Raw genomic sequence first — 27,071 nt, 5'->3', positions numbered from 1 at the left:
TTATGCGCGCTCTCCGCGAATTCGGTGGGCCAGCTGGATGTCCTTGGGCATGATGGTCACCCGCTTGGCGTGGATGGCGCACAGGTTGCTGTCCTCGAACAGGCCGACCAGGTAAGCCTCGCTAGCCTCCTGCAGGGCCATCACGGCGGAGCTCTGGAAGCGCAGGTCGGTCTTGAAGTCCTGGGCGATTTCTCTCACCAGGCGCTGTAAGGGCAGCTTGCGGATGAACAGTTCAGTGGACTTCTGGTAACGACGGATCTCTCTCAGAGCCACGGTGCCGGGCCTGTAACGGTGAGGCTTCTTCACACCGCCGGTGGCCGGGGCGCTCTTGCGAGCTGCCTTAGTGGCGAGCTGCTTCCTGGGGGCTTTGCCACCGGTGGATTTGCGAGCGGTTTGCTTGGTTCTGGCCATGGCACGTCTCTGCATTTCGAGGCTATACTCCCGACTGTCAGTGTGCTTTTACCAGCGCGCAGTGTGTAGTTGTGTGCAGGCAGTGTACTATTGGCCTCGTTTGCGATAACAGGCTAGCATTAAAATATAACACAAGATTTCACTCTTGACTTTGACGACTATTATTGCGCGCAAAGGGCCAGCAGTGTGCTATTGTACGCACGCGCTTAGTGTACTATAGTTTTTGGCGCGCAGTGTATTGTGATGGGCGCGCGGTCCTAAAAAAAAAGAAGCAAAGCATCCTTTCCAGTAACCGACAGAGGAGTCCTCCGCAACGGGCCAATCGGGGTAGTGGGGAGATGGTGTCCAATCAGCAGATGCCACTGCCGGCTTTATACATTTCACATGGGCATTTCGAGGCTATACTCCGACTGTCTAAGAAGGAAGCAAGCGCCATGGCCAGAACCAAGCAAACCGCTCGCAAATCCACCCGTGGCAAAGCCTACAGGAAGCAGCTAGCCGCCAAGTCTGCGCGCAGGAGTGCCTCCCCGTTACGAGCCCTGCCAGCGCCTGGGGAAAAAATTTGCCCAGTTCTTCAAGATCGACCTGCGCTTCTAGAGCTCCGCCGTGATAGCCCTGCAGGAGGCTAGCGAGGCTTACCTGGTCGGTCTGTTCGAGGACACCTAACTGTGTGCCATCCACGCAAAGAGGGTGTCCATCGTGCCCTAGGACATCCTGCTGGCCCACTGTATTCGCGGAGAGCGCGCGTAAATGATGACCTGATCTCCAAAATCCCACCTCCATATTTCCATCAAAAAGGCACAATTGCTCCATTTATACGCGCACCTCTACATTTCTCACCATGTATGTTGTTAACTAACCCGTCTTAACGCTACGTATTGCACGTTTTACTTGCCTGAGGCGTTGAAATAAAACGCATAAATCCAAAGGGATTATCTACAATAGTCAAAGACGCGCGGCAGGCTGAAATACTCCAACCAAATAATTGGCCAAATCAGGAAGGACAAAGGAAGACTCGGTGCATGCGTTGCTTTATTCAGCACAGTTGAATGGACAGCGCTTCTGCTTCATCTCCACTCACGAGACGGGTAATAGAGGAGCTCCTTGGTGCTGAAATGTACAAAGTTGTCCACTATCGGTATATCTATTTATTATGGCCATCGAAATGTTAGCAATTCAAATCAGATCCAACAATTATATCAAGGGATTAGAAATCCAAGGTTTAAAAACAAACGTGTCATTGTACTCAGAGGATCTAGAGAAATGTTCTAACCTCTCTGGAATACAACCACATTATGATAAATGTACTATATAAGGTATTGACCCTCCTGTAGCTCAGTTGGTAGAGCATGGCGCTTGCAACGCAAGGGTTGTGGGTTCGATTCCCACGGGGGCCAGAATGAAAAATGTATGCACTCACTAATTGGAAGTCGCTCTGGATAAGATGACTAAACTGTAAATTGAATCACTGACAATACAACTTGTAGTTTACCAATAAAATGGTCTGAAGGTGATGTGGATACATATCCCTAAATAAAATGATCTCACTCTATTAAATGTTAATAGAAATTTAGCAAAAAATTATAAGATCTTGCTACCAAGGAAAGGTAAAAATACCTGTCTGTTTGTGGAAAAAAACTAATAGAAAAAAATATATATTTATTGATATTGTATAGCCTTACTTGTTGATATCTCAGACGACCAGAACCTTAATAATAATCACCATACTTACTTCACATAGCACGGACATATAGTAGACTACTGACACTCACTCCTATGGAATGGGTATGGGGACTGGACATGCCAGGACCCAGACCCTACTGTTGTCGATCACACAGATTAATGTCGCGTTCAGGGTGCTATCAGAGTCAGGAAATACCTAGTTCCAACTGGGAAGTTTCACTTGAATGACCCTCCAAGTTCGAATTTACAAGTGAGAAATTGTGAAAATGTTGTTGCCAATCTTATTGGTTTAGGAATTGTTCCGACTTCAAAACCACTTTAACACAATCATGTCGGAGTTACAACTTCCCATTTTCCACGAGAATGTCAAGTTGGCATAATACAGCATTCAAGTGCTAGTCGGTACTTGGAAACTGACATTTCTGACTTGCTAACTGGTTGAACGTGTTACAACATGTATATAATATGATTGACATAACCATAATAGAAAGGCCTTGGAAGTGACATAAGTGAAAGCCGACATTTCATTATTTTACATTAACCTCTTTAACATGTATTAAATGAATTATGAAGAAAATTGTGTAATTTAGGCTCTACGAAATATGAAATGCATTATGAAGAAAATCGTGTACTGTTGCCTACACGAAAAAGGGGCCTTTCTGACCAAAAGTGCACCAGTATCCCAAAGTATTAAAGTATTAATCGAAATCAAGCATAGAAAACAGCGTTAACATTAATAAGGGTGGCAGGTAGCTTAGTGGGTAAGAGTGTTGTGCCAGTAACCCAAAGGTCGCTGGTTCTAATCCCCGGGCCGACTAGGTGAAAAATCTGTAGATGTGCCCTTAAGCAAGGCACTTAACCCTAAATGCTCCTGTAAGTCACTCTGGATAAGAGAGTCTGCTAAATGACTAAAATGTAATAAAACAATTTTTCCCACGAATTAAGTTGCACGTAAATTTGTGTATTTTCTCACAATAATAATAATATGCCATTTAGCAGACGCTTTTATCCAAAGCGACTCACAGTCATGCGTGCATACATTTTTGTGTATGGGTGGTCCCGGGGATCGAACCCACTACCTTGGCATTACAAGCGCCGTGCTCTACCAGCTGAGCTACAGAGGAACCCAAGAAAATCTCAAACAGTACATAGGCATACAACTACAATGTTTGAAACATTATTAAATAAAGACAACATTTCTGTATGTTCACAACTATAATACAGAAAATAAAGAAAAATAGGCTATCCGTTTATGGTTGTTGTGTGTAGCCTACTGGTTAAATTGGTGTCTTTTCCTTAACATAAATATCCCAGGTTAGTACACAACGATTTTCCTTGCATGTTTTGCTAGGTCCTGCAGGACATCACCCCCTTCATCTTCCTGGAATAAAAAAATCACACACAAACACAGACATTCTTTCAATGTTGTGAACAAATTTTACATGAACATTTAAATCAAGATGGATTACGAGATGCCCAGGCTGATGCGCAAAGGCAACTATGCCGAGCGTGTGGGCGCTGTCGCACCAGTCTACCTGGCTGCCGTGCTCAAGTGCCTGACTGCTGAGATCCTGGAGTTGGCCGGAGACATTGCCCGTGCAAACAAGAAGCCTCACATCACACTGATTAACTCTATAGTATTATCCCAGTTTACGGTCTTGCCTACACCTAGCGAACAGTTTTTTAATTGATATGAAAAATAAATATTCCATTTGATTTGGAACAGCAAGCCAGACAAAATTAAACGGGCCTATTTATAAAATGAATATCAATAGAGAGGACAGAATTGATTAAATATTTTAAGCTTGGACCTACCACTAAAAGCTTCAGTCATACAAAAGTTATACCTAAATCCGAACTGGTTCTCTAGAAATGTGTAAGACTGTCTCACCACGTTCAATAAATGGCATTTTCCCCCTTTATTCAGATTACAACATCTCACTTTCAGTTATTTGAAATGAAATCAATTCTCAAATATCACTATATCTAAAACAAGCCATATAAAGTTGGATGCAATTTCAATTTAATCATCCAGAAACGACAGAACAAACTCAAATACACTAATAGAAAAATACATATGTCTTGATATTGTATAGCCTACTTGTTGGTATCTCAGACGTCCAGAACCTTAATAATAATCAACATACTTACTTCACAAACAATAATTATACTAGCTGCCTGCACATAGCACAGACATATCACTGTGAACCCGAATAAGTAAGCAGAACTTTAAGAAAGTGAGGCAATCCGTTGCCACTGTTTTGTTGAGTTCATAAACTCAAACATTTGAGTATATCATTGCTTATATATTTGGAGTTCATGTTAAATGTAATTTTTAATTATAATTAAATTAAATGTACTGATTAAGCCAACTCAAACATTTTCAGTTTATGCTACTCAGAATATTTATTCATCTTTCTCATTGCAATATCTCAAGAGAACTTAATAATTTCAAGCATGAATATGAAACATAAATATCCTGAGTTAACTTAACATTTATTCGTTTTTTCAATCAATCTTCTGATTACCCATAACTCAAAAACATAGACTTGTTACAACTCAAAATCATTTACCACCAAACTTAAAATATTTGTGGCAACTGATTGCATTAAAAATAATAAGTACTCTTGACTTAAAGGTCAAACAAAAAAACATCATCTATTCAGATGTTTAGTATAAACTTTTCTTGCCCAGTCTTTTAGCAAAAAAATATGAAATAAAAAAACATAAATAAAAAAAGTCTACTTCTGGGCATTTTGTTTATACTTTAAGATGAACTATGTAATAGTAGAACATATTCAAACTCAGAAAAGCTAAAATTACATTAAGAAAATATCATTATATCACAAATAGCTTATAAACTGTTAATACAACATTACCAGGAGGGCATCAGCAAGTATTGGGTGGTGACCAAACATTTGTTTAGAAAGATTATTTGCCCACACCTGTGCCTTTTAGCACAAAATGAAACAATCTATTTAATAATAATAGTAACATAACAATAATAGTAATACAAATAATTAAGAATTAAAAAGAGAATTAAATAAACAATTACAAAGGCACACTTTTGGCCATCTGGTTGTAAACTTGCAGTGCAGCAATGTATAAACAAATTGCTTGTAAATTCTTCACAACTAAAACTGCTAAAATTTCAAAACGGTACATTAACATGTACAAAGGCAGTGTTTAGCCTTCCTTTGGCTATCTGGTTCAAATCTAGCAACTTCAGGGTGCACTGTATAGTTTTAGAAAATTAATTCAAACTCGAAAAGCAAAATTAACAATATTAATAAGACAATACAAATTATTTTATCCATTTCCATAACTGAATAAACATCCCATCCTCAGAAGAAAATAAAGTCCCTATAACACTGTTTCCAACTAGAAAGGTTTGAGGACAGTTTATTTATTTATGAAAATGTATCAATGAAGAGCTTTCCTTTCTGATAAAAATTTACTTCCCAAAGCTATATAGTACACCTTTTAAAAACAAAATGCCATAGTATATAAATATGGAGGATATATTTATTCATATTTCAAATTGAAAGTCCAAAGAGAAAACGAAGCAAGATCAAATTAATAGTATTATTTCACTACGCTACTAGGAAAAATCATGCCATAATTAAATGTATGATGTAAAAGCTTAAAATGGAAATACTTCAATTAAAATCTAAAATATAATTGTTTTATTTTAGCCTTTCCCCTTTATAATTTTCAATTTGACATTTTATCTTTTGAATTTTACGTTTTACATTTGACATTGACATTTTCAGATTCACCTTTTACATTTTGATTTAAGCTTTTCATTTAGAAGTGACAGGTGTCAATTTAAATGAGGAGGCATGGCCCAACGGCTGGTGGGAGGGTCTGAAACGACATCCAGCTGACAGTTGAAGCTTTGCATTTTAAATTTGACTTTTTAAATTTAATTATGGCATGATTTTTCCTAGTAGTGTAGTAAAATAAAAATATTTTTAATTTGATCTCGCATTCGTTTTCCCTTTGGCCTTTCAATTTGAATTATGAATAAAAATATCCTCCATATATAAACACTTAATTCAACCCTGAATTTCAGTTTAACAACAATAAAATGTATATTAAAACGTACAAAGACAGTGTGTACTTTGTGCCATTTGGCTGAAAACCAGTTGAGTAGAGCAGCAACTTTAACATAAACAGTTGAACAGTATTCAACATGGACCTGACATGACATATTCTCATTGTGGACTATGCTCTAACAGAGTGAGCCATCAGAATCCACCACTCCTTTTTGGATCTTCAGTTACACATACAACATCAGCTCATTTTTAAGAGTCTGCAGCTTGGGTGACAGTTTAGAGTCATCAAGACCAAGTAAGATTTTCTGTGTGAACTCAAAAGTGTTTGTCAGTCCCTTGGGATAGCTGAGATGTAGTGCATAAATCAGGCCGAACATTACCAGGAAGGCATCAGCAAGCCTGGGGAGATTGACAACCACATCACCCTCTAGGACGACAGAGACTCTCACTGGGTGGTAGTGAACTGGGCTTGTGGCATCATCACTGACTGTTGTAAGGAGGACCACTGATGCATCCCACAGGTCTGGCTCATCCATATCATCCTTTAAAAAATGAAAGGGAGAACATATACTAATCACATTTACTGAAACTATGGCTGTGGCAATTTTGATTACAGTTGGATGTAGGGGTGGAACGGTACATGTATTTGTATTGAACCGAAATGGTACGGGCGTCTCGGTACGGTACATGAATTACACGGAGAATACACAGTATAAAAATAAATAAAACTTGAGTGCAAATTAATGAATGTAATGCGGAACTACTGTTAGACAAGCGGTTCTTTAGGGACACCTAATCTGTAGCCCTGCCCTTAGCTCTGAAGCTCCCGAGCCCCGCCTACATGTCGAGTCAGTCAGTCCAGTCCAAATGAAGAGTCCACATGAAGCGAACTAGTCCCTTCCAAATACAACCAAACACGGACGTAGCTGTATCCCTTCTCGCCTCGACCACAAATGGCCACCAGGCCCGTTTGATTCGCTGTTTGCTCCGGTATTAGCTGTTAGCTCCGCCGTTAGCTGTTAGCTTCGCCGTTAGCATGTGACGCTAACACCAAAACTCGTCAACTGCTCTGTGTAACCGAAGCTGCTCTTTTAACATCCCTGCTCTGTGCATTCACATATGAGAGCAGCGCTTGTCTCCCATATCACACTACTAGCTGATTGTATTATTTTGTTTACAAGTTACAGATGGAGTCTGGAGATGATGCAGGGTACTTCTTGTTTACTGTTTACATCTTACTTTATACACTTCAAGCTGTTACAGCTAGCTCAGTGGACAGCCTGAGACATGCACAATAAAAAAATTTGCCTTCTGCATTTTTGTTTTGCTTTCCCCTCCATTGTACCAAACCGAACCGTGATGTCTGAACCGAGGTATGAACCGAACCGTGACTTCTGTGTACTGTTCCACCCCTAGTTGGATGTCATATAAATAACAATAAATACACAAGTCTGAAAGACTCCTGTTCATTCTGCTGCGTTGTGCTCTCGTTGCTGAGAAAGTGAGATTACTTTTATGTGTTCCACTGTGAGGCTAATGACGGCTACTTGATTTTCTTTGCAGTTTATTTTTTTGATGCTGTAATGGGCTCAAAATGACACTTCACACTTATAAACATCTTGCCAGAGGTTTGTAGTTGAAACACTGGTACATATACAGAAATTCTAGTGTGTTGGAAATGAAATGAAGATATGAATTTGTTAATTTACAGTACAATAGGCCTGATATCTCTTTACTGGGACTTACCACACATGTTCTGAAAAATCCAGAGACTTCCTCTAGTAGATAATCAGGAAGGGCATGGAGAACAGTGGTACGCCTTGTGTGGACATCATGTTATTCCTAAGAAGATTAAAATAGTGTTGTGACAAGTTTACTTATCAAACCCAATGACAAACAGTCCCAACTAATTATTAATTAATTAATTAATTAATTGCCAATATCTGCACATAAATCCACTAATAACCTGCTGACTGGTGCAATTGTGGAATTAAAAAGCTTATTTGAAGCATTAAACTCCCAACATTACACTAAGACTACCTGTGAAATGTATAATCACCTGTGTATCATGGACTTTGAAAATGTTTGCCAAAGCATCTGCAGTCTTTTCAGTTTTGGAAGCTTTCTGTCTAAATAAGGCCATCAAACGAGGAGTGTGGCGATCAAGCTCGGCATAGAAAGTGTTAGGTAGGTTCTTGTTAGTTATCCGTTGGAACTCTGCATATACCTCCATTGAGGAAAGGACAGTAACAGCAATTATTTATTTTAGGATGAATGAAATTAGGCAACATTACACACAATGTGACATACAGTAGCAAAGATAAAAACAGAAAAAATAACCTACAAAATGAATTTATTTATTAAATTGATGATGATTTTACCTCAGACTGCATATGAAGAGCAGGCCAGAGGTCCATTAGCTCTTTCACCGGTGGGCAGGACATTACAATAGTCTGTCGTCAGCAAGGCAAACGTGTTCTGCATCATCTTACTAATAAGGGGTAGGTTTCTCTCAGTCTTCTTTACTTCCTCAACAATAGCCTGCCTCAAAAGGTCAAGGCTTGAGGGATCCTCTCCTTGAGGAAAGTTAGGCAGAAAGTTGACCTCTGCACACTTAGGCCTTTTGATGTTGGAGTGTGAAGGTTCATTCTCAGGGTTTTTTCGGCTTCTTTTCCCAGCATTTACAGCGACCTCCTGACATCCAGCCCTTCTCATCTTGGTCCTGTAATTGCCCATTTTAAACTTGATGCTGTTCTTCCAGCCATTCCATTCATTGTCAGATCCTGCTTCTTTTAAACAGGGGTGTTTCCTCACAAGAGCTTCAGCCACCATTGCTATCTCTTTATCACTGGGGTAAGCCTTAAAACCATATATGGTAGATGCCAGTTTGTCTAAAATATTGTGCTTTTGGTCCCTTGACAACTGAAGAGGTCTCTCATTCTTTTCAAATTCAGCATTCCCATCTCTAAGTGTCAGCTCAACGTCAAATGCAAATGTGGGAATTTGTAAAGGACCTGGAGGCCATCTGTTCAGACATTCTGGGGATGACACATCTGAAAGGGTATCAGTTGATGCAAGAGAACTGGAATCCTGTCTAACTGAAATATGAACACAGGCTTTTTGTGGTAACTCCTCGATGTCAACAAGGTAAGTGAGTTTTCCATCAAAGTCTGGATCTTTGTATTGCAAACTGAAGTCACAGTCCAATTCCAGTTGTTCTTTTAAAATCTCAATCACTGCATCAACAGAGGCTGGACGGGAGCTGAGTTTTAATTTTCTAACACGGTCTGCCTCAATGACACGAAGGATCATGTTTTGTGGGGCTTCAGCTGCCATCACTTTAATAAAAGAAGAGATTTGGAGGTTAAAAACACATCAGCACACAGACATTATAGTGCATTTATAAGGCTTTCTAAATGTTTATAATCATTAATGACAACCTCCAACGTGTTCAGCATTCATAATGCTTTATACCTCCATGCCAAAGTGACAGTGTTTGAAAGAAAAATCTGGGTTCCACAGTACATTATAACTACCATAACATTAGCCAGATATATTTGTGCTTTTAATGCATTATAGACATGTTCTTTAGAATGTGTTACCAAAGAGTGCAATTCCAAAATGCAGGTCATGTATGTTGATTAGGGCTGTTACCATATTTAGACAATCGATTATTTGTGGACATAAAATCGATCTTAATCTAAGCTTCGACGGCCGACGGGGGTGAAGGGGAGGAGGCCCTGGCGGACATAATGAATGTATGGCAAAACAAACACTGCATGTCTCCAAAACTTATCAGGCAGGTTTGTTGTTTGCAGGTTTGTTGATTTATATAATGATTGATTATATTGAGCACATTTTCCAATAAATGAACAATTAATGATTTTATGAAGAATTACTTACCATAGAGTGGTCTTTATTTTGTCTCACTTGTATGAACCTCTTGGGAGTCAACAGCAGCAAGCCATCAATCTTGTATGCAGAGAGTGGGATTGTATCATTGAAGTCTGTCACACCCTGGTTCGGGGACTCATTATGTTGAACCAGGGTGTGTTCATTCTATGTTTTCGGTTTCTCTGGTGGGTGTTCTACGTGGTTTATTTTCTATGTTTGCCGGTGTGACTCCCAATCAGAGGCAAACGAGTGTCAGCTGTCGGCTGTTTGTCTCTGATTGGGAGCCATATTTAATCTATCTGTTTTCCTTTCGGGTTGTGGGATTTTGTTCGTGTGTGTGCGTGTTGTACACTAGACGTCACGCTTTCGTTGTTTATTGTTTTTGTTGTTGTGAGCATTTAATTAAAATCATCATGTTCACTCCCAACGCTGCGCTTTGGTCCTATTTCATAGACGGACGTGACAGAAAATCCCACCAAGACCAGACCAAGCAGCGTGTCGAAGAGCCATCGCGAATAAATCTCCGTGGCAGCTTCGATTGGGCCAAGCCCATGGAGGAGCTGAGTGAAGAGGGTTGGAGACAGAGGAGCGAGAGATGGGAGAGAATGTTGGAGGCCTGGAGAGACCCCCCAGAAAATTTTTAGGGGGGGGCTCACGACGTCGGGGCAGCAGGTGTACGGGTTGGAGGAGTGCAGGAGGTTGGCAGATAGGGCCGCCAGGTTAAGGGGGCCACTGGTCACGAAGGGGAAGGAAGGTGTAGAGGCACGGCCAAGGGTACTGGGGTGTGTTACCAGTCCGGTCCGGCCCGTTCCTGATCCCCGTGTAGGGCCAGGGGTGTGTGTCCTCAGTGCGGTCCTGTCTGTTCCTGTTCCTCGCATGGAGCCTGTGGTGCGCGTCCCCAGCCCAGCCCGGCCTGTGCCTGCTCCCCGCACCAAGGATACGGTGCGCGTCGCCAGCCCGACCCGGCCTGTTCCGGCCACTCGCACCAGGGATACGGTGCGCGTCCCCAGCCCAGCCCGGCCTGTGCCTGCTCCCGCACCAAGGATACGGTGCGCGTCGCCAGCCCGACCCGGCCTGTTCCGGCCACTCGCACCAAGGATACGGTGCGCGTCGCCAGCCCGACCCGGCCTGTTCCGGCCACTCGCACCAAGGATGCGGTGCGCGTCGCCAGCCCGACCCGGCCTGTTCCGGCCACTCGCACCAAGGATACGGTGCGCGTCGCCAGCCCGACCCGGCCTGTTCCGGCCACTCGCACCAGGGATACGGTGCGCGTCGCCAGCCCAGTCCGGCCCATCCAAGCTTCCCGCACCAAGTCTGTGGTGCGTCTCGTCAGCCCTGTCCGGCTCGTCCCTGCTCTCCGCACCAAGTCAGTGGTGTGCGTCGCCAGCCCATTCCGGTCCATTCCTGCTCCACGCACCAAGCCAGGGGCGCGTGTCGTCAGTCCGGCTCCGGCCAGCGGGGCTAGACAGGACCAGGAGTACTTTGGGGGTTTGGAGAGGAAGTGGGGATCAAGCCCGGAGCCGGAGCCGCCGCCGAGGAAGAATGCCCACCCAGCCCTCCCCTGTTTTGCTCGTATTTAGGCGCGGTCACAGTCCGCGCCTTTAGGGGGGGGTACTGTCACACCCTGGTTCGGGGACTCATTATGTTGAACCAGGGTGTGTTCATTCTATGTTTTCGGTTTCTCTGGTGGGTGTTCTACGTGGTTTATTTTCTATGTTTGCCGGTGTGACTCCCAATCAGAGGCAAACGAGTGTCAGCTGTCGGCTGTTTGTCTCTGATTGGGAGCCATATTTAATCTATCTGTTTTCCTTTCGGGTTGTGGGATTTTGTTCGTGTGTGTGCGTGTTGTACACTAGACGTCACGCTTTCGTTGTTTATTGTTTTTGTTGTTGTGAGCATTTAATTAAAATCATCATGTTCACTCCCAACGCTGCGCTTTGGTCCTATTTCATAGACGGACGTGACAAAGTCAGATTGCAGGTGGATAGACAGGCTTCCCTGTATGGCTGACAGCTCATAGGATCGAAGATGCTCTACATACCAGGAGTCATAATCACAACAGAGAAAATAAACATTGTGATTCACAAGGTAGATCTGTGTTAGTCTGCAAAATTTTGACAGTCCCCCACTGATTCCAACTGACACAAACATGCCACTGGTATAGTCTGTGCCATCAATGGTCACCTTTGATGTACGATAGACAGTGTCACTAGTTGTTTGTCCTCTAATGTGAGCCTGAGCTACTTCTGGTAGAGCTGAAACCAAAACAGAGTCAACCCTGGATGTTTGCGTTTTTGGTTTGAAAAACTATGGTGAACCAAGGTGATATGCCATCATGTGTTGGTGTCTGATTGCCAGTGTCTTCAAGACATTTTTGAAGTTTTGAGCATCATGCACCACTCTCTTGAAGAAGCGATGTTTAGCTTCAAATCGCATGGTCCAAACATGCACCAGGGGCCCAAAATACTTAACTAAGGTGGGGTAATGCTCCACATAGTGATGTTTAGGACGAAGCCTAAACTCAGGGAAAGCCTCTTGTAGGATCTGTCTGTGGTCACTGATTTTGCAAACAAAATAGTCCAATGTTTCATCAGAAAATGATGGGCACAATGCTAATTCCATCAACTCTTTCAAGTCCATCAAAACCTCCCATGCAACATTACCCTCTGGTACTTTACTGCCTACAAGTAACGGAAGTAGTCTGAGCAGCGTGGCATTTTCATGCCCGTTGCCTCCAATTGTTTTCCGGGTCATGAATGTTTTGGGAACTGGATGAGGTTTATTTACTTTATCAGTGTGCTGATATGGGAATGATGTGATCCTTTGGTTCAAATACTCTAAAGTGAAGTGCTTAAGCCGAATCATTTCTCTAATGCAAAGTGCAAGTTCAACTGGAACGATTCCTTCCAAAAGATTGTGTAGTAGATCTGGAGGAAAACCTGTGATAGGGTGGAAGTGCTCAAGTGACTCACGGAAGACACAATCACCTTTAACCCCAAATTGGCTGCTTGAACTCTCAACTTGGAGGACATTCTGTACATGAATGTCATGACTCGCTTTGGTTCTCTGGACAAATTCCTCCTTTTTACCTCAGTTGTTTGAAACTGTTCACTTATGGCCATACAGAATCTGCAAACATAATCTGCTCTGAATGACTCCAAAAAGCCACCTAACCCATGTGCAGCCAGATTGTCAGCAGAAACACAGAAGCCTTTCACATTCTGACCAACAGATTAAATGAAAACACCATCCTGTTCAAGTGTGTGAACATCACGAACCAGTGGAGCAAGTACAGCTGCATATCCATATTTCTGGAGGTCTGTCACTTTAGCTAGCATGGCCAATTGTATAGTGTGCATTGCTGATCTATACTTGGGCGGCACATTTGCTAGGACCCAGTATACAGCACAAAGTTTGTGAACTTTACGTGATGTGCCGAGAGGGTTAGTGATTTCAAGATCGTCAATATATAGCTGTATTGCTAGGTGTAGATCTTCTGTTGAGAGTAACTCATTTTCCTGGAAATGAGAGCCATCACGATATGACACATAATAACCAGGCTCAGTGTTTGGTTCTCTGATCTTGCTCAGGATATCTGTGTTTTTAAACAGCTCCTGAATCATTTGAAGGATTGGAACATACATGATGATATGACCAGGTGCTTCTAAATGGTACTCTACTGGCATTACCAATGGATAGTTGTGCTCTATAAATGTCTTCCTTCGCTTATAAGAGGACAACTCTGCACCTTTGGAGGTTGCACTAAATACAACATTAGAGTCCATGACAGCACTGACAACTTCATTGAGTGTGGATTCTGTGATATTGTGACCATGTCTCTGCAATATATCATTAATTGCATCCTTGATCAATGGCTGAGAAAGAGAAGATCTGATTCAAGTGATCAACTATTTATTGTGAAGCTGTGTTTGACACATGTAGGATAGCCTGCATCTTTAGAAATAAAGATGCTGCATTAAGTTTGAGCTGATTTTTTAGTTTTGAAGTATCACACTGCTCATCATCCTGCATTTCTGTGCTCTGAACTGGACACTCTTCATCCACATCAATAGTGACGTTAGAGTTGGTGGCTTGGAGATTCTGAGTATGTTCATAGACAATGTCACTACCAAAGTCTGACGCAAGACTTGCTTGATGCACTCTACTTTTATGGGAATTAAAAGAAGCGTATACATTTGTGCTATAGTTACAACCTTTGTATGGGCATACCACTGTCTCATGCTTTTTTAAGTGTGTTCTTATGTGACTGAGGAGTACAGACTCAGAAAAAGGTTGCTGAAATGTGCATAAAGGACACTTGAAAGTCACAAGTTCCTGAATCTCCTTTGCATTGCTGTTATGTTCTTGAGTATGATATCTTGACAGATGAGTACTCAGTGCACTCAGTGTCTGAAATGTGCACATGCAATCATCATGGAGGCATGGGAGTGGGCTCATTTTTGAAAAGTGGCTGTGCTGCAGTCTGCAGTGTTTAAATACATATTTTCTAGTGGTAAAAGAAGCTGAACACAACTTACAGTGCCAAGTCATATTTGTTGCAGCAACCTGAAAACACACAAAAAAATATTATTTTACAGGACACCTGTCATGAAGTTTAAACCTCCATCAGAACTATCAAAAACTGCAGTCACATATTCCTCATACTAAAAGTGTACAACAATATAGCTACACCAACATTGATTAAAAAAAAGTAGATGTGTAAGATGCCTGTTAGACTATTCAAAACATTTTATTACACAAATAAGTCAAAGTTAGGTAACGTTGGGCTGGTAGCATCCATAAATTCTTATCGTAGCAATAACAAAAAAAATTATACAAAAAAATTAACCAGCTAATTCAACTTGCAGAGAATACCTTTCAGTTAGCCTAAGCACAACATGTGGAGTTAGCTTCTGCTTTCACTCACAACACTGACACAGCTCCAGCACAGATTTCGAGTTTTTATTGAGCAGTACATGATACCTTACTATCCACCGCTGCACGTTGGGCTCAACCAGTTTTTTACAACTACATTAGCCTAGCCATGTAGCCTATACAGCTAGCTAACTGGCGGGATGACTTTGCATGTTAGCTTGCTAGCCTAACAGATAACCATTTTACATTGCTAACGTGACTCACTTTGTCCGTCTTAAAAACACGTTGAACCTCCAGAAACAAACATTCAAGCAAGTTTTATGTTGACTACTTACATTCACAACTCATTTGTGCAGAGCTGAGTGTTACCCTCCGGTCTCCTGCTCTTCTCCTCGGCTCAGGTCTGCTACCTGAAGAGGAAGTGCACGCAAATACTACAAAATAAAATATGTGAGCGCATATATGTAATTTATTAACTAGCCAACCTTGTAACAAGCAAACTATTAACAATTAATTATTTATAAACGTATATACACGTGTGTGTGTGTGTGTGATATTTTATATATATACAAATCTATCAGATGCAATTGATTTATTCTCAATTCGTTCTTGATTTGATTCATTTGTTCTTTCAAAAAAAGACATAGATTCATGTTTAATCCATATTGTTTTAAGTAATAAAAAAAATATGTTAAGTAGCAGTTACATAAAAATTAAAAATGTTCATATTATTCAAAAATTACAAGTTCAATAAACTCAAAAAGAAGAAAATTGCTACTGGCACTCAACATTTTTAAGTAAGTACAACTTTTAAGAACATTTTAAGTTTACACTACGTATTACAATTAATTATTTTGAACATTCGGGTTTACAGTGTAGTAGACTACTGACACTCACTCGTATGGAATGGGTATGGGGACTACATTATGCTACCTGTGGCTTTCTCATGCACGGTTATACGTCAGACATTTAAACGGCTAGGGATAGCGGAAAGTAAATCCCGCATTGAGTCAATACTGACATCTATTGGTAAACATAATCCTTAACATAAATATCCCAGGTTAGTACACAACGATTTTCCTTACATGTTGTGCTAGGACCTGCAGGACATCACCCCCTTCATCTTCCTGTAAAACAAAAAAACACAAACATTCTTTCAATGTTGGGAACAAATGTTACATGAACATTTAAATCAAGCTGTATTACAAGATGCCCTTATTTTTTAAAAATCAGAATGTAGTGAACAGGCTGATGCGCAAAGGCGACTACGCTGAGCGTGTGGGCGCTGTCGCACCAGTCTACCTGGCCGTCGTGCTTGAATACCTGACTGCTGAGATCCTGGAGTTGGCAGGAGACACTGCCTGTGCAAACAAGAAGACTCACATCATCCCCTGTCACCTGTAGCTGGCCTTCCGTAACGACGAGGACCCAACATCCGGGCGGTGCTACTCCCCAAGAAGACCGTGAATGCCGTCAAAGCCAAGTAAATTCGCTACTGCGGCTTCAACTTGACTACTCAACCCCCAAAGGCTATTTTAAGTGCCAACCAATTGAGTGGGTGTATACACAATGAACCAGACACCTGGATAGTTCCCGTTGAGGTTCCCCCGGAAGAGAAATTGTTTCTGACAGCAACAGTGAGTCCTACAACATCTTAATTATATCAACCCCCTCTCCACTAAGCACCCCAGTTATTTTAGGGACACATATCACTTCTTAGAAAATATCAAACACATAGCTGTTCCCTCCCAAACATATACACATATATACAGCATCTCACAAAAGTGAGTACACCCCTCACATTTTTGTAAATATCTGAGTATATCTTTTCATGTGACAACACTGAAGAAATGACACTTTGCTACATTGTAGAGTAGTGAATGTACAGCTTGTATAACAGTGTACATTTGCTGTCCCCTCAAAATAACTCAACACACAGCCATTAATGTCTAAACCGCTGGCAACAAAAGTGAGTACACCCCTAAGTGAAAATGTTCACTCGTTAGTGTTACAAGCTCTCAGGTGTGAATGGGGAGCAGGTGTGTTAAAATTTGGTGTCATCGCTCTCACACTCCCTCATACTGGTCACTGGAAGTTCAACATGGCACCATGTCCTGTGGTCTGATGAGACCAAGATAAACTTATTTGGTTCAGATGGTGTCAAGCGTGTGTGGCGGCAACCAGGTGAGGAGTACAAAGACAAGTGTCTTGCCTACAGTCAAACATGGTGGTGGGAGTGTCATGGTCTGGGGCTGCATGAGTGCTGCCGGCACTGGGGAGCTACAGTTCATTGAGGGAACCATTAATGCCAACATGTACTGTGACATACTGAAGCAGAGCATGATCCCCTCCCTTCGGAGACTGAGCCGCAGGGCAGTATTCCAACATGATAACGACCCCAAACACACCTCAAAGACGACCACTGCCTTGCTAAAGAAGCTGAGGGTAAAGGTGATGGACTGGCCAAGCATGTCTCCAGACCTAAACCCTATTGAGTATCTGTGGGGCATCCTCAAACGGAAGGTGAAGGAGTGCAAGGTCTCTAACATCCACCAGCTCCGTGATGTCGTCATGGCGGAGTGGAAGAGGACTCCAGTGGCAACCTGTGAAGCTCTGGTGAACTCCATGCCCAAGAGGGTTAAGGCAGTGCTGGAAAATGATGGTGGCCACACAAAATATTGACACTTTGGGCCCAATTTGGACATTTTCACTTAGGGGTGTACTCACTTTTGTTGCCAGCAATTTAGACATTAATGGCTGTGTGTTGTGTTATTTTGAGGGGACAGCAAGCTGTACACTCACTACTTTACATTGTAGCAAAGTGTCATTTCTTCAGTGATGTCACTTGAAAAGATATACTCAAATATTTACAAAAATGTGAGGGGTGTACTCACTTTTGTGAGATACTGTGTGTGTGTATATATATATATATATATATATATATTGTGATGTCACGAGAGGCTGTGTCCTGGAGGGACGTTACATCCCCCTGAGGTGGCTGCAAACCCAGACAGCTATGGCTCCATCTGCTGGTATGGTCGGGAACTCCACCCCTCTATGGCCAATCTTCCCACGCAGCTGAAACAAATGAGGAGCTGATGAGCTGAAGGTTTGGGAAGTGAAGAAACACAGTCTCCAACCTGGGCTCGCTGGAGGACAAGAGTGCTGCACGTCCACTTCCATGAGGAATATAAGGATTTGGAGATACTTACCTTTGGGAAATACTCACCTTTGGATATATGCACCTGTGGAAATACGTGAGAGACATTTGGAAGGACTTTTTGCTGGGTTGGCCACTAGCTGCAACGTGGACTACAGTAAGGCTGGGGAAAAGTTATCTGAGCGAGTGAGAATTGTGATTTTGGATGTGGAAGAGACATCCCTGAACTGTTAACCCTTAAAGAGCCACAAGAGAACAGAATTTGGTTATATTTTCGTTAATTTCCCAAGACCTATAATAAAATCCTTGTTTTGTTTGAACCTTGTCTCCTTGCACTACTTGAGCAATCCCGCTGAAAGCTGTGTAGCCTCTCGTGACGTCACAGATGGTGGAGAATACGGGTACGCTCAGCGTTAATAGTGCATGTCAGAGGAGGATACCGAAGGTTTGATCACCCAGTTTTCCAAGTTGGCCGTAGGCTCCCCGCCCGACTGAAATGGAGGACATATTGAAAGCCCTTGTTGCTGGCCAGCAAGCCCAGATGCAAGCAAACGTGGCTCTCTTGGAGGAGCAAAAGAAAGCCAACCTTCTGAAGGCAGAGGAATTGCAGTTGCAGAGACAGAGGGTGGTCCAAAATACCCGCCCAATAAAGGCAAGTGACTTTATATCTAAGATGGGAGCTACCGATGACATTGAGGCATACCTGCATGCATTTGAGGCCACGGCCACTAGGGAAGCCTGGCCCAAGCAACAGTGGGTTGGTCTGTTAGCCCCCTTTCTAACCGGGGAATCGCTGAATGCTGTCCGGGACCTGGGCCCTGACCAGGTTACTGACTATGATGCCCTGAAGTCTGAGATCCTCAGCAGATATGGACTCACAAAGTTTGGTATGGCCCAGCGCTTTCACAGCTGGACCTTCCAACCAGACCAACCTCCTCGGGCGCAGATGCATGAACTTGTCCGAATCGCAAGGAAATGGCTGGATCCGCAGAGGAATACAGCAGCGGCGGTGGTGGAGGCCGTTGTGGTGGATCGTTACCTACGCGCCCTGCCTTATGAGGCAAAACGGTTCATCAGTCAACAGGCCTTGACCACGGCTGATCTGACCGTGGAAGCTGTGGAAAAGTACCAGGCCACAGCGGAGATGCTGAATGCTTCCCGAAAAGACCCCAGGAGTGCGGCCCCACCACAAATGGGAAGAACCCGTCCAAAGGACCCCAAGGTCTCGAACCCAGCCACGTCAGGACTTATCCCGGCTCCAGGGGGAGCCAGAAACCAGGCGGGTCCAAGAAGAGTACACCAGGAGGGGGAAACTCGACAGTGTTACCGGTGTGGGGAGATGGGACATATCTCCTGGCAGTGTGGGAAACCAGCCGATGAACCTATGCCCACTGCGGAGTCCTCCAGCTCAGCACCCACACACCGTGTTGCCTCGCTCTTGGGAGTCGTAGATGGCGGCCCAGATCGACCCCCACCTGCCCGGTAACTGTGAATCACCATGATGTGGAGGCCTTACTGGATTCTGGTAGCCGGGCCACCCTGGTGCGTAAGGATTTGGTGGGCCCAATGTGTCTGACCCCGGGGAAAGTCCTCCCAGTTTCCTGTGTCCATGGGGACACCAGAGAATACCCCATTACTGAACTTACAATGACCAGCACACGGGGAACCATACACACGACGGCGGGGGTGGTTGATTCCCTCCCCGTCCCTGTCCTAATTGGACGAGACTGCCCAGCCTTTTACCCACTCTGGAGAGAGTCTCAGGAGAGGTTAACCCGAGTACCTCGGAAACGGAGAGGCAAGACTCATCCTGGGAAGGCTCCGGTGCAATCCTCCGAGTTACTCACTCCCGCCCGGGCTCTGATAGGGATGGCAGGTGCCCAGACCGACACAGAGACGGAGCTACAGAATCTGGACAAAGAACTGTCTGGTCTGAAGGGGACCGCTGAGAGGTATCGTTTGTTAAAGCAACAGTTAGACATGAAGACAGAAGAGTTAGATATCCTCCAGGCTAAACTCCAACAGAGCTCCTTCCATAAGCAACAGGAGGAGCTGGAGAGGCTGTGCAGGACCATCGAGGAGTGTGAGGAGACCCTGCGCAGTAGTAAGGAGGTCCAGAAGAAGGCAGAGGAGAAGTACAAGGTGTTGGAGAACAAGATGAAGAATGCGGAGGCAGAGAGAGAGAAGGAACTGAAAGCTGCTCAACAGAAGCTAAACTCTGCTAAAACCAAGGCTGATGCGTTCAGTAAGAAACTCAAGGAGAGACAACAGGAGGCTGAGTCCCTGGTCCTAGAGTTGGAGGAGTTGAAGAGAGAGCAGTCTGGCAAGCACCACGGCAATGCGGACGCCCTCTCCCGGCGTGATGCCTTCTTCGCTGCCTTTACCCGACGAGGACGTCGGTCCCGAGGAGGGGGATGTGTGATGTCACGAGAGGCTGTGTCCTGGAGGGACGTTACATCCCCCCTGAGGTGGCTGCAAACCCAGACAGCTATGGCTCCATCTGCTGGTATGGTCGGGAACTCCACCCCTCTATGGCCAATCTTCCCACGCAGCTGAAACAAATGAGGAGCTGATGAGCTGAAGGTTTGGGAAGTGAAGAAACACAGTCTCCAACCTGGGCTCGCTGGAGGACAAGAGTGCTGCACGTCCACTTCCATGAGGAATATAAGGATTTGGAGATACTTACCTTTGGGAAATACTCACCTTTGGATATATGCACCTGTGGAAATACGTGAGAGACATTTGGAAGGACTTTTTGCTGGGTTGGCCACTAGCTGCAACGTGGACTACAGTAAGGCTGGGGAAAAGTTATCTGAGCGAGTGAGAATTGTGATTTTGGATGTGGAAGAGACATCCCTGAACTGTTAACCCTTAAAGAGCCACAAGAGAACAGAATTTGGTTATATTTTCGTTAATTTCCCAAGACCTATAATAAAATCCTTGTTTTGTTTGAACCTTGTCTCCTTGCACTACTTGAGCAATCCCACTGAAAGCTGTGTAGCCTCTCGTGACGTCACAATATATATATATATATATATATATATATATATATATATATATAGTGGGGGAAAAAGTATTTAGTCAGCCACCAACTGTGCAAGTTCTCCCACTTAAAAAGATGAGAGAGGCCTGTAATTTTCATCATAGGTCAACTATGACAGAGAAAATGAGAAGAAAAAAAATCCAGAAAATCACATTGTAGGATTTTTTATGAATTTATTTGCAAATTATAGTGGAAAAAAAGTATTTGGTCAATAACAAAAGTTACTCAATACTTTGTTATATACCCTTTGTTGGCAATGACACAGGTCAAACGTTTTCTGTAAGTCTTCACAAGGTTTTCACACACTGTTGCTGGTATTTTGGCCCATTCCTCCATGCAGATCTCCTCTAGAGCAGTGATGTTTCGGGGCTGTCGCTGGGCAACACGGACTTTCAACTCCCTCCAAAGATTTTCTATGGGGTTGAGATCTGGAGACTGGCTAGGCCACTCCAGGACCTTGAAATGCTTCTTACGAAGCCACTCCTTTGTTGCCCGGGCGGTGTGTTTGGGATCATTGTCATGCTGAAAGACCCAGCCACGTTTCATCTTCAATGCCCTTGCTGATGGAAGGAGGTTTTCACTCAAAATCTCACGATACATGGCCCCATTCATTCTTTCCTTTACACGGATCAGTCGTCCTGGTCCCTTTGCAGAAAAAACAGCCCCAAAGCATGATGTTTCCACCCCCCATGCTTCACAGTAGGTATGGTGTTCTTTGGATGCAACTCAGCATTCTTTGTCCTCCAAACACGACAAGTTGAGTTTTTACCAAAAAGTTATATTTTGGTTTCATCTGACCATATGACATTCTCCCAATCCTCTTCTGGATCATCCAAATGCACTCTAGCAAACTTCAGACGGGCCTGGACATGTACTGGCTTAAGCAGGGGGACATGTCTGGCACTGCAGGATTTGAGTCCCCGGCGGCGTAGTGTGTTACTGATGGTAGGCTTTGTTACTTTGGTCCCAGCTCTCTGCAGGTCATTCACTAGGTCCCCCCGTGTGGTTCTGGGATTTTTGCTCACCGTTCTTGTGATCAGTTTGACCCCACAGGGTGAGATCTTGCATGGAGCCCCAGATCGAGGGAGATTATCAGTGGTCTTGTATGTCTTCCATTTCATAATAATTGCTCCCACAGTTGATTTCTTTAAACCAAGCTGCTTACCTATTGCGGATTCAGTCTTCCCAGCCTGGTGCAGGTCTACAATTTTGTTTCTGGTTCCTTTGACAGCTCTTTGGTCTTGGCCATAGTGGAGTTTGGAGTGTGACTGTTTGAGGTTGTGGACAGGTGTCTTTTATACTGATAACAAGTTCAAACAGGTGCCATTAATACAGGTAAGGAGTGGAGGACAGGGGAGCCTCTTAAAGAAGAAGTTACAGGTCTGTGAGAGCCAGAAATCTTGCTTGTTTGTAGGTGACCAAATACTTATTTTCCACCATAATTTGCAAATAAATTCATAAAAAATCCTACAATGTGATTTTCTGGAAACAAATTTCTCAATTTGTCTGTCATAGTTGACGTGTATGATGAAAATTACAGATTTTTTTTTTATCCACAGAGGGTTCTCCCCAACAAACTGGCAAAGTACACAGACTTACTAGAGAACCACAGAAAGCGTAAGTCCTCCTCTTCCAGTGATACTCTTGTGAAAAATGCAAAGATCACAGCCTTCGCTGCCCCAGGACGGGTAACACAAGCAACGCTTGACAAGCTGGTGCTAAATTTTGTATGTGAGGCCAACCAACCATTTTCTGTGGTTGAGACGCCATCCTTCAAGACTTTGATAGAAACCTTGCAACCTCAAACAGTAATGACAAGGAAAACGTTATGCACAAGAATACAAGAAGCTGCAAAACACAAGAAGAGCATAATCATCAAAAAGCTGAGTGCTGTGAACTATGTTGCTACCACAACAGACTGCTGGTCTGCCAGACAACGTAGCTACTTAGGTGTCACCTGTCACTGGATAGACAACACCTCACTGGAGAGGCACTCCGCTGCATTGGCTTGTAGACCTGTCAAAGGCTCGCACACGTTTGATGTCTGTGCTGCTGCATTAGAGGAAATACATTCTGAGTACCACATCAGGGAAAAAGTGACCAGGGCGACAACAGACAGTGGCTCAAACTTCCTGAAGGCCTTTCGATTATATGGTGAGGTGAAAAAGGAGGAAGCCATCAATGTACAAGAGGAGAGTGACTCCACCCTTGATGATGCTACAGAAGATCAGAGTGAGTCAGAGGTGGAGTGTCAAGATGTGTCTGCTATTCTGGATGACAACACAGGCCTTGAGTACCAACTTCCAAGGCACCAAAAGTGTGCATGCCATCTCCTCAATCTTATATCCACAGTTGATGCCACTGCTGCAGGAGGAGCTGCAAACGAAACCTACAAGAGGCTGTCTCGGTCTGCTTTTGCAAAATGTCATGCTCTTTGGAATAAAACCAGCAGGTCAACCATGGCTCATGAAACAGTGGAACGTGAATGCAAGCTGCTGTTTCTCCGACCCAATCAGACACGCTGGAGCTCCCTGTTCCTCGCTGTAGAAAGGATTGTGCGCATTCACCGAGAGCAAGGAGAACAAGCAATTCGCAATGTCTGCACAGCATTAAAGATAAAGATGTAAGTTGACAAAATTTATATTTTGTTTTAAAAGAATAATAAAAATAAATAAGCCTTGCTGATTAATGGGTGAATCCTCTTGTCTCAAGTAACTAAGTTTTCTTTGCATGGTGGTGTGACAATTGTGGATGACTTGAATGAAATAATTTAACTAATTTATTTTATTTTTATTTATTTGTGTATTTAACATGTACAATGCATAATAAAGACATTGTACCAGAAATAGCTATGAGTAATTTTTTTATCGTTACATCTTTTATAGGTTCAATCCAGCTGAAATTGGGTTTTTGGTCGAGTATGCTGCTGTGATGAAGCCTGTTGCCATGGTCCTTAATATCCTCCAAGGGGAATCATCTGTGCATATGGGCCTCCTGCTGCCAACACCTTACCAGTTGCGGGACAAGCTGAAGAGGTTGGAGTCAACTTGCAAAATGTGTACACCTCTTGTTCACGCCCTGCAGCAAGGGATCCAGAAACGTTTTGGAGACGTCATGAAAGAGCCTGAGCTGATTGCAGCAGCAATACTCCTACCAAGATTCAGAACATCCTGGACCACAGAGGAGAACATCTTAAATGCTGGTAAATATACTTGTTTATCAATTCAAATGTGAACCAGTAGACATTGACCTATATAACTCTGTATAATATTACTGTAATTTAGGATTATAGTGTGTCAGTGACAAACCACAGGGTGGCAATATAGTTAGAAGCTCAGGTAGCTTTTAATGTCAAACATCAGCAGCTTGACAGCCTATACAGTAGAAGGGTAAGAATAATGTGCAGACTTAATTCGTTTGAAAAACGATTTATCTTGCCTTAAAACCCACAGGCCTTGACTACATCAGAAATCACCTCAACACCGACTTGGATGATGTCACCAGCGCAAACAGCGGCCTCTCTGATGAAGACGACTTCTTTGCATCCATGGAGTTGGGAAAATCACAAGTAGGAGAGCTGGAGAGGTACCTTTCATGTCTGTCCCCTGCAGGTATGGATCTACTCCACACCTTTCCTCGCATCAAGAAGCTGTCACTCAAAGTCAACACAGGTCTTCCTGCATCTGCAGCCTGTGAGAGACTTTTCAGTCATGCAGGACTCCTGTTCACTGCTAAACGATCACAGCTTCACAGCAAGAACCTTGAGAGCCAGCTACTGTTGAAGCTTAATAGTGACTTCACTGAGCGATTATTTGGTGAAATAGTTTGTTTCTGCATGTTTTGACACACACACACAAACTCCCAGTGGGGCCTTCAATATAAAAGGGTTTTCATGTTACTGTGCCAAAGAGTTCCTGGAGTGTTGACTGAAGTCAACCAGTCAAAGGGCCAGTGTCAGCCTAAAGGTTAGAATATTGCCAAATCTGTTGTCTGTCTGTGGGAGTCTAGATGGGGGAAGCTGCTCCTCTCTCAGCTGCTTTTGAGCAAAGCGTTTAATCCCCTTAACTGTGTAATGGTTGTGCTAGACAGCACAGAGCTATTAATGTATAACTCCATTGTAAAGACACATCATACATGCTTTATGCTGCTTATCTTGGGGGGGTGGGGACAAGTGTGACTTTTTTTTGCTGACTTTTCTTGTTAGATATTGGAGCTGGAAGTAAACATAATGCCCCATCTACAACTACATCACTCTCCTCTGATGCCTTTTAGAGAACATGCATTCAGCTTAATTTGTGATCTGGGATACTAGGCCTGCAATATTGTTTTATTTGGCCATCTATCATGGACTGGTGCTTTTTCAGTTGATGTGTATTGCTGCTCTTTTCCTCTGCTCAGTGAGATGTGCAGTGTGGCCTAATCACAGATCAGAGTATTAATTTCTAGGCACACAGAAAAAGGGCTGTTGCTTGCCATGCAATACAAAGGTACTGAGTAGGCCTAATCAACACCTATTGATTATTTTATGTTGACCGCTTCCTTCTGGTGTGCAGTTTTCTGTTCAGCATGCCTGGTATGAAATGTTTGTGTGTTTCCTTCTGTTGTTCTGTCACTGTGGAGACACACACATACACAGTTTATGAGAGTTTATGGGCTGCCTCATTCTAGTTCTGCCTGGTAAAAAAAAGTATAAAGGTTTGGAAATTTGTGTTACTTGTGCTTATTTATTTTTTATTTTTTATTATTATTTTATTTGATAAGTACTTGAATTTACCTGAATTATTTTAATTTAAGCTATTTTGTAATTCATTTTAATTTATTTTATTGTTGGATGAACTATAATTTGCCTAAAGATGGTTATTTTGTATTTTTGTCTGTCTGATTGTTGTCTTGTGTTAAAAAATAAACTCAAGTAACTCAACAGTTACTCAGTACTTGAGTAGTTTTTTCACCAAGTACTTTTGTACTCTTACTCAAGTAATTATTTGGATGACTACTTTTTACTTTTACTTGAGTCATATTATTCTGAAGTAACAGTACTTTTACTTGAATACAATTGTTGGCTACTCTACCCACCTCTGTATGTATATAAGCCAAGCTTACCTCCCGCCAGAGAGACACAACCTCAACCTCTGACTCTGAATGCATTCAACCGTGCTGAATACAGCAACGCATGCGCGGAGCCTTCCTGATTTGGCCATGCGACTTTGACTATTGTAGATAATCCATTTGGATTGATGCCTTTTATTTCAACGCCTCAGGCAAGTAAAACGTGCAATACGTAGCTTTTAGACAGGTTAGTTAACAACATACATGGTGAGAAATGTAGACGTGCGCGTATATAATAATAATATGCCATTTAGCAGACGCTTTTATCCAAAGCGACTTACAGTCATGTGCGCATACATGTTTACGTATGGGTGGTCCCAGGGATGGAACCCACTACCCTGGCGTTACAAGCGCCATGCTCTACCAATTGAGCTACAGAGGACCACATATAAATAGATCAATTGTGCCTTTTTGATGGAAATATTGAGGTGGGATTTTGGAGATCAGGTCATAATTTACGCGCGCTCTCTACAAATAAGGCGGGCCAGCTGGATGTCCTAGGGCACGATATTCACCCTCTTTGCGTGGATGGCACACAGTTTGGTGTCCTCGAACAGACCGACCAGGTAAGCCTCGCTGGCCTCCTGCAGGGCCATCACGGCGGAGCTCTGGAAGCGCAGGTCGGTCTTGAAGAACAGGGCGATTTTTCTCCCCAGGCGCTGGAAGGGCACATTGCGGATGAGCAGCTCAGTGGAGCTTTGGTAACGACGGATCTCTCTGAGACACGGTGCCGGGCCTGTAACGGGGAGGTGCTCCTGCGCGCAGCCTTGGCGGCGAGCTGCATCCTGTAGGCTTTGCCACGGGTGGATTTGCGAGCGGTTTGCTTGGTTCTGGCCAT

At 43.3% G+C, this 27,071-nt stretch overlaps 2 long non-coding RNA genes and 1 pseudogene across 2 annotated transcripts; all 3 read right to left on the bottom strand.

Moving 5' to 3' along the window:
- LOC121572446 lies at positions 1-27,071 on the bottom strand (annotated as a pseudogene).
- On the bottom strand, positions 3,399-7,981 carry LOC123491366. The gene is made up of 3 exons (XR_006661302.1): positions 7,899-7,981; positions 6,533-6,694; positions 3,399-3,475 (listed from the first exon to the last, which is right to left on the bottom strand). It is a non-coding gene; the product is annotated as an uncharacterized LOC123491366 (long non-coding RNA).
- LOC121571229 lies at positions 12,018-15,316 on the bottom strand. The gene is made up of 3 exons (XR_006001672.2): positions 15,257-15,316; positions 14,585-14,612; positions 12,018-12,079 (listed from the first exon to the last, which is right to left on the bottom strand). It is a non-coding gene; the product is annotated as an uncharacterized LOC121571229 (long non-coding RNA).

This window comes from Coregonus clupeaformis, chromosome 8 (assembly GCF_020615455.1).
Source record: "Coregonus clupeaformis isolate EN_2021a chromosome 8, ASM2061545v1, whole genome shotgun sequence".
Taxonomy (NCBI): Eukaryota; Metazoa; Chordata; class Actinopteri; order Salmoniformes; family Salmonidae; genus Coregonus; species Coregonus clupeaformis.
Note: the sequence above shows the minus strand (reverse complement) of the source record. Positions and strands in the feature narration are given on the sequence as shown.